Below are 17,643 nucleotides of genomic sequence, written 5' to 3' on the forward strand. Positions count from 1 at the left end.
ATTGTTATATGGTCAGATAAAAATACATATTGGTCGTTTTATATAAAACGATATATCTGTTATGTTAAGAAAATGTAAAATATTGTAAGTACGAATGCAACAATATTATAAGTATCTACACAACAATGTTATAAGTATCTATGTAGCAATGCTATATTTTTTGATGAATGTTTGAATTTGAGAAAACGCTAACCTACTGATATATCAAAACATGTCAATAATGAATAAGACTATGCTTTAGGTCATTATCTTTTAGAAAACTCAAATATTAGAAGCAAAACACAAATGGATTATGATGCTATAATGACTTAACACTTGTAGGTACGTGAGATAAAACCGCATTTGAAAATCATTTAAACAAATAACCTTCCTTCTACATTAAAAGTTTGGCATGGCCAAGTGGATAGGGGCGTTTGACTCATAATCTGAGAGTCGTGAGTTCGAATCCTTGTCACACTAAACATACTCGCCTTTTCAGCTGTGAAGGCGTTGTAATTTAACAGTGAAATCCAATATTTGTTGGTAAAAAAGTAGCCCAAGAGTTGGCGGTGGGTGGTGATGACTAGTTCCTTCCATCTAAATTAAGGACGGCAAGCGCAGATAGTCCTCATTTAGCTTTGCGCGAAATTAAAAAAACAAACAAACAATCTGTATTAAAGATACATCATTATTCTGTTTGTCTACGTAGTTAAAACAACTTAAGGAACTGTAGCTTACGTGAAAAATAAAAGCATAATTCTATAACTTTGATAAAGAATAATAATTATTTTCAATCAATCTGGACAGTACATGTTAACACAAATAAGTTTAACAAACAATTTAGATAGAGCTGTATTATATAACACAATGAATTACCAAGAGAAATATTTTTCAAGGGGTCAGGGAAAGCGGTTAGGAGAAACACACGCGAGAGGACGATTTCTTACATTCACGTCTTCCCCTTTAAGCTTCCATCGAAGCTGGCGCCACACTGCGGCATTTTAACAGCTGGAAACTAAAGAGCATGCGACGATTGGCAAGAGACACGCGGCGAGCTAGTCTACAAGGCATCTCTCTGGTGGCAAGACTTGTCCTTTCTCTGTGCTCGTCCTAGACTAGTAGGCTGATCTGTTGAAATCACTGCCCAGCGTCTGTGCAATATGTCGCGGTAAGGAAGTCGTTGCTGGCATGCAAGACATCAAAACTAAATGATAGCGCACATTTGTCCTTGAGGTGATCTAACAAAACATTGTTGCCACTAGAAACGGTATCTTCGTGAGAAGGTCATGTAGCCCGACCATCTGAGTTACTAATTTGGGTGAGTAAGATAATTTACTTACATCGTCTTTTAGATACTTGCCTCTTAAACTTTCCATCTATCGATATTAACATCTTTCATTCTAAGACCTACTCTATAAGAATGAAGGCTTATTTACGCTTATTAATTACTAAAATTAAACAAGTGCTTTACAACTATATTCATATATCCAGGTTTTGTTTGTTTTAATTTTTTTTTTATGTTTGGTATTTGTCATTCGACTGAAGAATATATCAGGCCAATATTAAATATGGTGGCCTTTGAATCTATCTCAGGTTTGACTGCAAACAAGCTGTATTATTGTGAAGACCTAAATACATTTATTGTTAGTACTGCTGATCAAGTTACATCACGCAACATTCCTAAACACGAGCATATTTTATCGCACATTAACTTTAACACAAGCGTTAAGAAACAACATCTAGTGTTATCAAACTCATTGAACTCTTCGATTTCTTTTACTCAATACTTAAATTTAAGACTTTTAAAATTGCACAATTCACTGAGATATTGCCTCTCGAGTGCGCGTGCGCGTGTGTGTTAGATGTTTTTAATGCAAACATCTTTTTCTCTTTGGTATTATTGTTTTCTACCAAGTACCAAAGGTTTTAAACGTTTCTTCTAAGTGTAACACACAACACTCGAAGGGTTCAAGCGTAGGGTGTGGTTTATACGATGTTACCGGAAGAAAATCAGACTAGTATATCAGGCCTGTTGTGGTCAGGTAGTTAAGGTATTCGACTCGTAATCTGAGGGTCGCAGGTTAGAATCCCTGTCATACCAAACATGCTCGCGTTTTCAGCCGTATGGACGTTATAATGTGACGTTCAATATCACTATTCGTTGGTAAAAGACTAGTCCAAGTGTTGGCGGTGGGTGGTGATGACTAGCTGCCTACCCTCTAGTCTTACTCTGCTAAATTAAGGAAGGCTAGCGCAGATAGCCTTCTTGTAGCTTTGCGCGAAAATCAAACCAAACTAAACAAGTGTACGTAATATCTTCAAAGAGTCATTCCAGCATCAAATGGTCAGGTATATTTTTGCTACTATCTAGCAACAAAATCTTACAAATTAAGTTAAACTTAATACAACCATTTCCAGGTGTTTCAACGTCTTACGTTTTGATCCATGTACATTCTCACAATCACAAGTTCTTAACTAGATCAAACTGTAATTAAAGTTATATTTACAGAAATCTCATGCTAACAGCCATATTAATTAGACGAACAACCGGATAATTCTTTTGTGTAAATAGATGGCATGTTTTAATTTAAATATTAGCTATTATATAATAACGTTATCATTATATACATCCATATAATAACGTTATCATTATATACATCCATCTTTTTAATCAGATTCTCTTTCCATGCATGGAAAGGATCGAAATTATTTTACTTACATACTGAAAATGAGCTTTACAGGAAGGAAGTAACTAATTTAAAAACCAATTTCTGTGGTTAATACATTTAGAATAGTCACTTTTCTTGGAGGTTAATACTATTTTCAGCAATAGCTTGCACGAACCATATTTGAATAAATTTAAGAAAAATACTTGATGAATACACGAAATGAACTTATTTTGATGAGTTTGTTTTCGAATTTTGCTCAAAGCTACACGAGAACTATCTGCGCTAGTCGTCCCTAATTTATTAGTGTAAGACTAGAGGGAAAACAGCTAGTCATCACCACCCACCGCCAACTCTTGGGCTACTCTTTTACCAACAAATAGTGGGATTGACCGTCACATTATAACGTCCTCACGGCTGAAAGGGCGAGCATGTTTGGTGCGACGGGAATTCGAACTCGCGACCCTCAGATTACGACTCGAACGTCTTAAACTACCTGTCATGCCGAGTCTATTTTGATGCGAAACTTTGACCAGAATAATCTTAAAATCATAATATTAAATTTGTCGTATATCTAATACATATTAGTGTGTTAAATAACATTTATCCATATGATAGAACACGAGATGAAACTGCGAACTGTATTAATAACAATAACTTTTCTTTTACATAATATTTTATACATTTACTGGGAAAACAACCGCCAACATTTTTTGTATTATAGAATAAGAGGTTGATATTCTGAGAAATACGCGTGGAGAAATACATCTCACAGTTTACAAATTGTAGTTGTTAAGTTGTAATCTTTTATTAAACGTGTTCCTACACTGAGTGACTCTACTGTCGTGTTTCTACTTGTATTTAGTATCTCATATTACAGAACACGAGTTGAAAAGTCAGAATGGAAATTATTCGCCATTTACGTGTGTATTAAATGTTTCAGTGCATTCTGGAATGTGAGTTGAACATTCAGAATGAAATAAGATCTGCGACTCATGTGTGTTTTAAGTATCAATAAAACAATCTTCGTGGATTATGTATGTATTTGGAAGCGTAGTTTAAATAGACTGTGTGAGCATTCTTAACGAAATGACATTCCTGGTACTGCACACGTTAAGTATTAATACCGAAAAGCGTTACCATGTTTTGTCGTCGATAAAGAACAATCATTTATTATGTGGAAAATCTGAGGGGATATATATTTATTACAGAATATAATCTTTTGGCAATCTGATTTAAACGTTTGTCGTGTTGTATTTATTAATTTTGTTTGTTTGTTTGTTTTGGAATTTTGCACAAAGCTACTCGAGGGCTATCTGTGCTAGCCGTCCCTAATTTAGTAGTGTAAGACTAGAGGGAAGGCATCTAGTCATCACCACCCACCGCCAACTCTTGGGCTACTCTTTTACCAACGAATAGTGGGATTGACCGTCACATTATAACGTCCTCACGGCTGAAAGGGCGAGCATGTTTGGTGCGACAGGGATGCGAACCCGCGACCCTCAGATTACGAGTCGCACGCCTTAACACGCTTGGCCATGCCGGGCCATTTATTAAGTAACATGAGTTCTGAAAATGTATTGTGAGTAAAATATTCGTTATTGTTCTGCACGTGTTTACCACCAAGTAACCAGAAAGCTGTGTTAAACACCGTTGGCTTGTGTTCATTAAACTCAGTTTATGAGTGTCACACATTTCTTGTTTGTTTGAAATGCTGGCAAGATAATTTGTATTATACAATATGAAATAAGTAAACCAAATAGAAGTACTTGCTCAGCACGTTTTTCTAGTATTAAGTATGATGTGTTTTCAAGATATCATAGAAACTGAGCAAGACACACTGACGTAGTTTTATTCGTATTTTAGACCAAGATGTTATGTTTTCGTATTAACGTAAAGGGCATTACAAATCCTGTAAAATAAAAAGATTTGCAAATTTCTCTGGTTATGAAAGCTAATATTTAATATACCCGGACTGCAAGTATAGTTGTATTAAGTTATGAAAGCTAGTATTTAATATACCTGGACTGTAGATCTAGTTGTATTAGGTTATGAAAGCTAGTAGTTAGTATACCCGAACTATAAATCTAGTTATATCAGGCTATAAAAGCTAGTATTTAGTATACCCTGACAATAAATCTAGTTGTATTAGGTTCTATAAGCTAGTATTTAGTATACCCGGACTGTAGATCTGGTTGTATTAGGCTATGAAAGTTAGCAGCTAGTATAGCCGGACTGTAGATCTAGTTGTATTAAGTTATGAAAGCTAATAACTAGAATACCCGGACAGTAGATCTAATTGTATTAGGTCCTCGGCGAGCTATTCTTCTACACTTTGATGTCACTGAGTGCGTCCTAAGAGTGACAATCACAACACACTATTTGATAAAATAAACGCAGCCCAAGAGGTGTCGGTGAGAGATGTTTAGTATCTGCTTTCCCTCCAGTTTCGGAGTTTAGAATTAGCTCAGTTCGAAGATATGATTCATAATGATTCGCAATCAACTTAAATTTTAAGAAAATAAATCACTGTAAACAACTTAAAGCAAACTGAACATTGAATCATTTTATGCACTTGAAAGCAAAGTAGCAGTGGCTCACTTGATATTTTGCCATGATATTTAAAGAGCTTGTAATTTTACGTATAAATTCCTGAAAGTCGAGGTGGTCAGAAACTAAAATAGGCGAAAATATTTTCCCATCATTCTTCATCAAAGTGCTAAAGATATTTTGTGTTATTATAATTTTATGATGACAAACTGATTATAGTTTAACACTTAAATACAATAATAAAACACTCAAATAATACCTGTTCTGGGGCTATCTGTGTCGTGCCCACCACAAGTATCTAATTCTTTTTTTATAGGTGATAGCCTTCAGACATACTGCTGAGCTGCTGAAGGACTATATAGTATAAAGAAAATGTAAAGAATTCCATGCAGTAGCTATAACACTGTTGCGACTACTCGCGTATTAGTTTTATAAATTTAACGATATTTCGGCCATATTGGTTAACATATCGATCATATCCACAAAACCCTAATTTTACAAATGAGATACATGTGGCTGACGAGTAGTGTAAACAGCTGCTTTCTGAATGATTAAAACTTCTTTTAGTCGCGTTTAAAAGCCAAATGATTGTTGTTCACATATAAGCCCTATTATAATTAATATTTTTCCTAATCAAGCAAAATAATTGAGAACCATTTTCAAGTAAAAGCCTATTTTGCTGAAAGATTAACTCAGTTGTTGATAGGTTGCTGAATTATTAATTACATTCTTTGACTATAAAGATAGTTTTAAGAACATGAATGATACGAAAGTTGCATTCTTTCTTCTTTAAGGGCAAACTAGGAATAGTGGTGTAATTGAATAAGTGGAGTTGAGTGATGTCATGAAGGTCATTTGTTGTTGTTTTTACACGTAATGTTTAGTATATTTTTTTCACATAATATTGTGTCTCATTTCCGGTATAATATTGCCGATGAAAAGTATGGTTTGGTTTATTCTGAATTTTGCGCACAGCTATTCAAGGGCTATCTGTGCCAGCCGTCTATAATTTGGCAGTGTAAGACATGAGAGAAGGCAGCTAGTCATCACCACCCCCCGCCAACTTTTGGGCTACTCTTTTACTAACGAATAACGGGATTGACCGTCACATTATAACATCACAACGGCTGGAAGGGCGAGCATGTTTAGTAGGACTGGGATTCGAACCCGCAACTCTCGGATTAGAAGTCGAATGCGTTAACCACCTGACCATGGCCGATAAAGAGAGCTTTACGTAAAAAGATGTTGGGTATATCTTGCTTTAGAATTGGGTAAAATATATATGTATAATACTGTGCTGAAGCATTTAAGTAAAATAGATGTGATACCTGGGTAATGACTGAACACGAGCTATTAAGCCAATCATTTTATACAAACAGGCGTGGAAAAGTATCTTAAATGAATAGTAAGTTTTAGGAAAGTTAGAGTTCACACTATATGAAAGAAAAAAGTAAAGAATAAAAATTATTTTTCTCACAGAGATGAAACCAGTGAACGGAGATCACTGAATCCTTAATCTAGATTAATTCCACAAGGTTGAACAATGTTTAGATTAGCAATCCAATAAAGTTCTTCTGTCTTTCTATCAGCTTTAGTTTTGAGTCCTGTTTTAATACCAATGAGAGTAAGATCGTTAATTGAATTACCAGATTGGTTGAAGTGTTGAGCAACAGGAAGACATTTTTCGGTGTTAATAGAAGATCTCTAAAAGTTTATTGTGTATGTCCTGCATATTATTGATTGTATTTTTTTTACAATTTATAAGGTCAATGGCATTTTGTGTTACACAAAATGATTGCTTTGGGTAGTTTAAAGCTGCTTTAATTGTGCTCGTTAGAAAATGAGTCACTAGTTTTTATGAACTGGTAGGTTTGACAGTGAGAACCGATTTTTGGTGTAATGTAATTCACTTTCATGTGAACATGGGTATCTTTTAGAGTTTTGCTTTTCCTGAAAGAGACAATAGGAGCTTCAGGAAATATCTGTTTAAGGCGATTGTTCTGCTGTAGAAGATAAAAATGTATTTTTCTCTCTGAATTTGTGAAACGTTTCTGAATTTAAATTGATAGGCAATAATAAGAGGAATTATATTTAAAAGTTTAGTATCACTCTGATTTATTCTGCTGAGTGTTATTAGCCTTTCAAATTGTTTGTTAATTTCGATATCTTTGTATCCGCTTTATAACATGGCGTGTTTTCTGTCGTCTCTTTCATCTGAGCATATTTTCTTTATTCTAAAAGCTTGACTGTAGGTAATGTTCCACTTAATGTGAATGAGGTGACAGCTTTCATAGTGAAGGTATTGTAATCTGTCTGGTGGTATTTTGTAGAAGTCCATGTGTAAAATCCTGTCTTTTAAAAAGAAAGTGACGTCAAGAAAGTTAATCTGGGTAGGCGAGTAATCAAAGGTAAACTTAAATGTTTTGTTAAAGGAGTTTTCATATGAGGTAAATTCTTCAGGTTATTTGTTTGCTTGTTTTTGAAATTTGCGCAAAGCTACACGAGGGCTATCTGCGATAGCCGTGCCTAATTAAGCAGTGTAAGACTAGAGGGAATGCAGCTAGTCATCACCATCCACCGCCAACTCTTGGGCTTCTGTTTTACTAACGAATAGTGGGATTGGCCGTACATTACGACGCCCCCATGGCTGAAAGGGCGAGCATGTTTGGTATGACGGGGATTCGAAACCGTGACAGTCGGATTACAAGTCGAGTGCCTTAACCACCGGACCATCTTTAGGTGATTCAAGATCGGCTGCCCAAATGAAAAATATGTCGCCTATGTAACATTTTCATATACGAGGTTTTACAGAACTTAGTTATAAAAGCTTGTTTTCAATATGATTCATGAAAATGTTGGTATAACTGGGAGCCATTTTAGTACCCACTACAGTAACGTGAACCTGAAGGTAATGTTTGTTATTGGATTTGAGGTTGTTGAGAGTTACAACTAAGTTGTTTTTAGCCATTTCTAAAACAAAATATTCATAACACCTTTTTAACATAACGCTCTCGTTGCGAGCTACATTGTAGCTACATTGTTGCATCAGAAATGCAACAGTTACAATAGTACATGGAAAATATACTAAACACATCCTGAAAAACCTGATGACCTTCATGATGTCACTCAACTCTCTTTATATATTCGATTACACCAGCATTCTCTGTTTGCCCCTGAAGAAGAAGGGTCCACCTTTTGAAAGCATTTGGATTACAGGGTTTTTATCACTTTTGTATCAGGATTTCTTGAACCCACGTGTTTCTACTGACATCACAAATGATACTAATTCCTTTTCATCTTACCATAGACATGGCCCGATTTGTTAATACTAACAACCACAAGAGAAATAGGGCGTTGTCAGTGTATTTAAGATGCGAATAATTCTTAATCTATGGAGTTTTATTTTTTTCTATTTCCAATACGTAGTTAATATTTGCCATGTGGTTGCAAGGAGACCAAAGTTTATATTAACAATAAAGAACATATATACCTTGTGTCTTTAAGCACAACGTTGCAAAACTATTAGTTAGCGGCAAAGAAAGTTTAAAAAGATTCAGGGTTCAAGCCGTGATGTACCGTTGAATATGTTGCAAATCCTACCATTCAGCTAAGAGTAACTGTGTAGGACGAGAGTGCTATCGATTTGTTTCCTTCTCCTTGGTCAAAAATTATAAATCATGGATGTGTGTGTTTGAAATTAGTACCTTTGAACTGAGTGCCGTAAGCCACGCAGTTACATTCACTTGAAAATATCATACATCATTTGTATCAATACCTAAGATAAACAGCTTTTGAGCAAAGTAGCAACAGAAGTAAGAGAATGAGAAGAATGTTCCTTTGAAATAGGTGGATTTTGATAGTGTACACATATACTTCTGTTTTTACTCTTATACAAATAATTCATTGTGCATGTCGATGTCGTTGTCTTATATTTATTGACCATTGGATTACTTTACACTGACGAAACGAATATGATGGAATGAGTTGAAAATAGAACATTATCAGGTTTTCTATTTGCAGGAAGATGTCTAAGTGAAGTAGGAGCTGTTATTGAGGTTTAAATAATTCAACGATTTCCATGAGGCGAGATTAAATCTCTGATTTCAGATTTAAACGATCCTTGCTGATAAATAAGAATCAATACTCAGTAGGCCCTGCATGGCCAGGTGGGTTAAGGCGTTCGACTCGTGATCCGAAGGTTTCGATTCGAATCTTCGTCGCGCCAAACATGCTCGCCCTTTCAGCCGTGGGGGATTTATAATGTGAAGGTCAATCCCACTATTCTTGGGTAAAAGAGTAGCCCAAGAGTTGGCGGTGGGTGGTGACGACTAGCTGCCTTCCCTCTAGTCTTACACTGCTAAATTAGGGACGGCTAGCGCAGATAGCCCTCTTGTAGCTTTGCGCGAAATCTAAAAACAAAGAAACAAACAATAACCAGTAACATTTCACGTAATTAATGGGGAGTTTCTTGCAGTAAGTGTGGGGATACTCACTTCACAATGTTTGATTGCTCCTGTCTGTCTGTCTGCTTAGTTGACTTATTTCGGTTTACTTATTTTTCGTTTCCTCTGTCTGGGCTCAGAAGTAAATAAAAACAAGGTTTAGGATAAAGAGCGAGCGGTAATAAAGGAATAATCAGATTTGATCTTCAAAACAGAGAGAAACAAATAGAGAGAATAGAAAAGAAAGTTAAAAAGCAGAAGAAAAAAAATGAGTAGCCGAGATAGTAGAAGTAAAGATCAAAGGAAGGATAGAGTTGTGCAGTGGCTGTCGTTTCTATTTTTGTTCGCAGACAACCTTAATTTTTTTCGGTTTCTCGACCGATCACAATGACATCTATACTCTATTTACCGCTTTTTTTCCGTTGTTGTGCAACGTTTCTCCGCACCATGTGAAAGGAGCCATTGAATGAGAACCGCTGGCCTGGTGCGTACGTGCAAAAAGTAAAATGTATTAAAACGAAAGTTCAAATGAGAAGCAATAGGTGGAAGTAAGAAGGTTTATTTTACACTGAAGTTGGGCAATGTTATGAAAAGGAAATTAGGAAAAGAAAGATAGTGAAGGTAAGTGTTGCTGTGAAGTTTCACATGATATTTTCTTAACTCCTAATTTTTATTGAAACCCACAGAACGTTGATTTTAACTTACGAATTCACGAAATACGTAATTAAACTTCATTATTGGGTGTCATTGTTAGTAATATCCTATTTTGTAGTAGCGCATTATTAATTTCATTCTCTACAATTTGCGATAGGAAATCTCAGTTCTATGCTTAATATGTTTGTCGATATATCTAATCCTACATTGCTTAAGGACAACTTAATAATGCCAAATAATCAAGGTTTATTAAAACAATTATAATATGTAGCTAGCTGTTACCTCTACAACATTAATGATACTACTATTTGAAACTGTTACGTAGGCCTAAATGTAGACTTCATCGATTCGTGAAACTAAATGTAAGTATCACACACGTTTTAACGCACCAAGTAGTATATGTGGTTTATGTCATAGCGACTAGATTTTTTATTATATAAGTGAACAAATCTTTATACTGCTGTGAGTAATGTTATTTCACTGGGGTAGCTTAGGTTAACTGATTTTATTACGGGAAATAGCCGCTATCTCTAACATTCTTGTATTGCTGCTGCCGAGAAACTTACGTTTAGAAGGTACTTTTAATGATTTAGAGTGAGAGTAAATTGTGTAAATTATAGTTAAATAACATTAAGTCTGCTATTAATGTGAACTTTTCACAGGTGGCATGAAAGTAATGGAGTTAGTTATAAAAATAGGATATAAAAGAACAAGGCGGATTGTGTCCAGAAAAATATATTTTTTTTAAATATTTAAAGCATGTAGCACTACATTTCTTGACGTAGAAGTGTGCAGTTAATGTCACGATGTACATTAACTGTGATTCAGAACTCATGCGAAGAACTGCTACAAGATATCTTGTTAAAGTTTAATTCTATTTAAAGTTTCCCGTTAAATTTTCATTGTAACTTACTTTATACGACACTGAAGGCCCAGCATGGTCAGGTGGGTGAAGGCACTCGACTCGTAATCCGAGGGTCTGGGGTTTGAATCCCTATCAAACAAAACATGTTCGCCTTTTCAGCCGTGGGGACGTTATAATGTGACGGTCAATCCCACTATTCGCTGGTAAAAGAGTAGCCCATGACGTGGCGGTGGGTGATGATGACTAGCTGGCTTCCCTCTAGTCTTACACTGCTAAACTAAGGACGGCCAGCGCAGATAGCCCTTGTGTAGTTTTGCGTGAAATTCCAAACAAACCGAAAACGATACTGGGTATATACCTATTTTTTGAGCTAAAGTTACTTTTGGATATTTTTTTTTATTTTACGAAGTGAAATAAATACATTTATTTCTTTTGTATTTTGTTTATTTTGAAACCTTACTTTAGCAATTGTATGTTTTAAAATTGTTTTGCTCTATTAGTTGTTTATGTGTGGCTAATAAAAATCTATTTTGTGGTGTTAAGTGTCTTGTGAAATGGGCTGTTATGTGTAAAAATTCCTCATGTCTTTGAAACAAAGCGAGATCGGCTTTGTTCGATGCTCACTCAACACACACGTTAAACTTTACGAACCTTTTATTGCATTCAGACGTTCACCATTTTCTGGTAAATAAATCGGTTAGTAATAAGTTTGTACGATGTTTTGCACTGAGGTTTGCCCTCCAAAGTAAAAATTGTCACCGGGAGATAGGCCGTTTTACTGATATTGCGATTGCATAGCAATAAAAACTTTATAAACAAAGAGCCATATCTTGTGTGTTACTACACGTTAGACAAAAATCTCAAGTCCAGTCTTTGCAAATAATAATATCACCTTAAGAACAATGACAAGAATAATGTGCGTCTAATCTGAACATTAAATGAGGTATATGTGAAAGAGCTGCGAGATGTTACGTTTATTTTGAAGGTGTCGGATAATGAATGCCCTTAACAACACAGGTTTGCGATCTTAAACTTCGAAAAAAATTGTTTTGGTCTTAATAACGGGTTTACATAATTCAAATGCCCAGCTTTCGAAAATGATATTCATTTTTCATCACGTAAGGATTAATTGTTTTTTATAAATCGTGAGGAAAAACTTTTACTCAGATTAAATACTTCTTTGGTTTACTACAATGAACATTTTCTGTTATGTTTTTTAACTAAAGTATAAACAAGCTGAAGAAAGGGAAAGAACACTGATATGAACAGAGATGCATCGCCATTAATTCTTACTTCTTCTGTGAAGACTACGTCATCACATTCTTAAAATTGCATGTTATGGTCTTTATTTAATGTATTGCGTCTGGAGCGTCTCGCTTCAGGGACCAGCAGTGATCAACCATCATGATCTACACTTCCCTGACACTTCCCTGATGTCATGATGAAACCTCTTCCCCTTGTTTTTGGCTGATAGCACTGAGATATTTTTTAGAGAAATAGTCAGTGTTTAAGTGTAAGAAATGAGCTGTCAAGCTCATATTACAACCCATCTCTTTGAATACACCAAGCATATAAGTAACACTTGATTTTTGTAATTTCGTTTCCTATTTTCCTAAGATTTGTCAATAACATTTATAAAGACAATCCAGACTTCTTTTTTAACTTTCCTCGTTGTACTTTCTAACTGTTCGTCCGAAGTTAACTTCCTAATCTGATGCTGAACAAAAATCGTTTCTTTAAGTTATCTACACAAATACTTCAAACAGTTTCCATCTTTGTCTACGTCCTTACAAATTGCTTCATTAAGCCTAGTTTTATGTGAAGTTGAAATAATAGGAATTTCTTTGTATCAACCAAACGTTCGCGTTCAATGTTTTTAAATCCTGGTATCAGATTGTCTCTGTGTGGCTATTGCTTCTTTATCCAGTACTGATTTCATTCTCTGCTGTTCCACTCACACATAAACAAAACAAACATAGAAACTTTGTATAACTGGATTGTTGACCAACATTATACAAAGAACTCTTAAGTCTCCATAAAGTAACCAATGATATTCTTTGCATTTGACCTTATTAAGAATAAGTTCAAATATTTTGTACGTTTCCTTTAAGTAAACCAAGATTTTTGTACGTTTCCTTTAGGTAAACCAAGACTTTTGTACGTTTCCTTTAGGTAAACCAAGACTTTTGTACGTTTCCTTTAGGTAAACCAAGATTTTTGTACGTTTCCTTCAGGTAAACCGATTGAGGAATAGAAACAGATGCATATACGTTACATATGTGAAGGAGAACATTATATTTCGTTTGTAGGAATCAATGAACAATCGCTGATCAGTTCATTCATATACTGCATGCAGATCCTAGCAATGAACAATTACCACTTACTTCATTCATATACTGCGTGCAGCTTCTAGCAATGAACAATCACCACTCACTTCATTCATATACTGCATGCAGCTCCAAGCAATGAACAATCACCACTCACTTCATTCATATACTGCATGCAGCTCCCAGCAATGAACAACTACCACTCACTTCATTCATGTACTGCATGCAGCTTCTAGCAATGAACAATCACCACTCACTTCATTCATATACTGCATGCAGCTCCCAGCAATGAACAATCACCACTCATCTCATTCATATACTGCATGCAGCTCCCAGCAATGAACAATTACCACTCACTTCATTCATATACTGCATGCAGCTCCCAGCAATGAACAATCACCACTCATCTCATTCATATACTGCATGCAGCTCCCAGCAATGAACAATCACCACTCATCTCATTCATATACTGCATGCAGATCATAGCAATGAACAATCACCACTCATCTCATTCATATACTGCATGCAGCTCCCAGCAATGAACAATTACCACTCACTTCATTCATATACTGCATGCAGCTCCCAGCAATGAACAATTACCACTCACTTCATTCATATACTGCATGCAGCTCCTAGCAATGAACAATCACCACTCACTTCATTCATATATTGCATGCAGATCCTAGCAATGAAAAATCACCACTCACTTCATACCTATACTGCATGCAGCTCCTAGCAATGAACAATCACCACTCACTTCATACCTATACTGCATGCAGCTCCTAGCAATGAACAATCACCACTCACTTCATTCATATATTGCATGCAGATCCTAGCAATGAAAAATCACCACTCACTTCATACCTATACTGCATGCAGCTCCTAGCAATGAACAATCACCACTCACTTCATACCTATACTGCATGCAGCTCCTAGCAATGAACAATCACCACTCACTTCATTCATATATTGCATGCAGATCCTAGCAATGAAAAATCACCACTCACTTCATACCTATACTGCATGCAGCTCCTAGCAATGAACAATTACCACTCACTTCATTCATATATTGCATGTAGCTCCTAGCAATGACATTAATTCAGCAATATTATTAAAACAAACCGGTGAACCTTCTTGTGAAAAGTATGGTATATAAATTTTTTCTCACGATTTCTGTACCGGTAAAACGATGTCCTTGGAGAAAGTAAGCTCTTAACCAGAGATATGGACCTCAACTCTCTTACCAACTCATTACAATGCTAAAATCAGTGGTTCAATACTCCTCGGTGGACACAGCAGATAGCTTATTATGGCTTTGTTATAAGTAAAGTAAAGAAACCCGCGCATTTGTTAAAAAAAAGACAGGAAGAACTTTATATTTATTGTTGTGCATTAAATATACATGTGAACCGGTTTATATATGGGAATAAGTATTCCGGTTTCTCTTGAATATTGTGACTGCGAAGCACATGGTATACATACATAATCTACTCCGATCTGACCGATATCTGTATCTTGACGTAATTCACAACTGTCTGTGTGAGGTGTGTCTTTGATTTATTTTCACTCTCACGTTTTTAGCACTTACTTTAATTATTTTCGCTAATAAAATCATTTAATTATAGTACTCATGTTTAAAACCAGTTTCACATCAACTGTCGTTCCTGCTGCCGCTGTTATTATAAATTTAATACAATTTTTGCTATTCTCACGAGCAGTATGACGTTGGTAGCCGGTTGTTCATGTTAATCCAGACTTAATGTTATGGTCACAGTAATATTACCGATATTGTGAAGTTAAACAAGAAGTTTATTATTTTGCTGATCGTGTCACAAAGATTAAAAAGTTCAAAATAGTTAAGTTGAAAACATGTTCCCCCTCCTGTGGCACAGCTGGAAGTCTGCGAACGTATAACACTGGAAACCAGGTTTCGATACCCACAGTAAGCACAGCAGAACACACAACTCATCGCGTAACGTGATATTTATCTACAACCTAACAGGCAACTGAACAACATTATTTCCAGCCATTGTGAGATATGATCCAAAATAAAATAACTTTTTGAAGTATTTGATTTGAGTTGCATTTTATTGTAGAAATGGTAGAAATGTATTTGAAAATATTTAAAAAGCAACACTTGATGTGACAAAAAGTATGTTTCCGTATAACGTCACAATACATAAGTTTTAAACAAAAAGTGAAATAAACGCGGAAATTTTATTTTTATTTTTCACATTTACAAATATTAACTATTTGAAGTGTCATCCTTGTGAAACTGCCAAAAGTTTTAAACTCTTGTAGTGCAACATCGATTATTATTATAATACGTCTATTTTTTTACTGGGTTGAAAAATTGCTACTTCTGTTAAAATATAATTTCTGAGTTGAATACACAAGAAAGGATAACGTTACTTTTCATCAACTTGATACATGAATATTATGAGATCCATATTAATTAAATAAACCAAAGTCAAGAACCGTCAGCATGTATATATATACACACATATTATTCAAGAACCGTCAGCATATATATATACATATTATTCAAGAAACGTCAGCATATATATATATCATTATTCAAGAACCGTCAGCATATATATATACATATTATTGTTATTATTTGATGCAGATTTTATGCAGTAATTACTAAATATCTTAACTTGATGTCTGTGAGTTTTGTCACTTAAAGCATGGATCGTTTTCAATCGTGTCATATCATGTTTAATGCTAAAAAACAAACAAAATAGTAGAAATACTCAGTATTGAGCCAGCAAGTCTATGTGTTGTAACAGATATTTTGTATAATGAATATCTAGAGCTGAGGCAAAAGCTTCTTTCTAAACCATTTAAAATATCATATGTAATATTCAGAGACAAATTTACTTTATTATTTTATATTGTAAACTGCTTTGACTGTCAACTATATTGAGAACATCCAGACATATCTGAACACTAACCATAACACACAGAATACAACTAATCTAGCACCATTTATCTTAGATCCAAACATAAAACTATTGCTCTAGATGTACTTAGAGCATAGAAAGTTGATAAATGTAATGATAAGAAGGACGTTCTTAAGGCGTTTTCTTTAAATGCTCTTTTAGAAAAGCAAATAACATTCAGAGTCTACTTACACTACGCTCCAACCCTGGTGGTCAAGGACTGCAAAAAGAAACTGACCTCGTAGTGTCAAAAATGGATCGAAATAGCATATGACTTCAGCTTCTTTAGTTAGCATTATCACAGTATCAACAAGATTGGAATATCTGAAACTTAGTCATCTTTTATAATACCTATGAATCAAGTTCAATCAGACCATACTCATAGAAGAATGTCCAACAATCAAAGAAATAGATTCGTGGCATTGTGTATCACATCGATTCAAGTTTGCTGACATGGCAAAGAAGTATTATCCAGGCAGATATTATATGGGAGTGAATGGTTCCTAATAATGTTTCAAACGCTGCACACACACACATATTAAACAGTACATTCTTTAAAAATAAGCTATGTTGCGTAAGAGACATATTGTAGCCAAGTTTGCTAATACCTGATACAACCACTATAATACAAAGTAAAACTATGTATTAAAGTTTAACGAATTACAAAAGGAAGTGATTTTGAATGCTTAGTACGTTTTGTTGGAATTTGAAATGTAAAATACATATATTCTCCCCTTCTCTAAAAAAAGTCAAGCCATATTCATCTGTGAAAATGGACAGCCGTAGAGATCGACTCCATAACACAGAGGATCATATAAATTTTAATAATCTTGTAGAGTGATAGCTAAAGGTTAAAAACTTAATAATAGAAAATCTTCCAAATGGTCTTGTAGATTATATGAAAATGAGAGATAAATATATGTTTTAGATAAAAGAGTGTTACAGTGGTTCACAAAGTACATATAGATTAATTTAACTATATTTTGGAATCCAAATACTTTTGTACACTCCCTTTATGGATCGTTTTGAAGTTACTGCTGAAATTTTTTTCTACATTTAAAAGTTTGCTTGTTTGTTTTGAATTCAGCAGTGTAAGACTAGAGGGAAGGCAACCAGTCATTACCACCCACCACTAACGCTTTACCACCGAAGAGTGGGATTAACTGTCATATTATAACACCCCGCAGCTAAAAAGAGCGAGTATGTTTAGTAAGA

The 17,643-nt window shown here is 35.0% G+C and overlaps 1 protein-coding gene across 2 annotated transcripts in view; it reads left to right on the forward strand.

The window, feature by feature from the left end:
* Positions 1-1,029: 1,029 nt before the first annotated feature.
* Positions 1,030-17,643, forward strand: part of LOC143249771 (diacylglycerol kinase beta-like) — a 243,099-nt gene continuing 226,485 nt past the window's right edge. The window contains exon 1 of one of the 2 annotated variants that reach the window (XM_076500158.1): positions 1,030-1,297. The gene's annotated coding sequence lies outside the window, so the exon portion shown is untranslated. Of the gene's footprint in view, positions 1,298-10,123; positions 10,259-17,643 lie in introns of those variants that run through there. The other variant, XM_076500159.1, reaches the window with a different exon arrangement.

The sequence above is a fragment of the Tachypleus tridentatus genome, chromosome 4, assembly GCF_004210375.1.
Source record: "Tachypleus tridentatus isolate NWPU-2018 chromosome 4, ASM421037v1, whole genome shotgun sequence".
In the NCBI taxonomy this organism is placed as follows: Eukaryota; Metazoa; Arthropoda; class Merostomata; order Xiphosura; family Limulidae; genus Tachypleus; species Tachypleus tridentatus.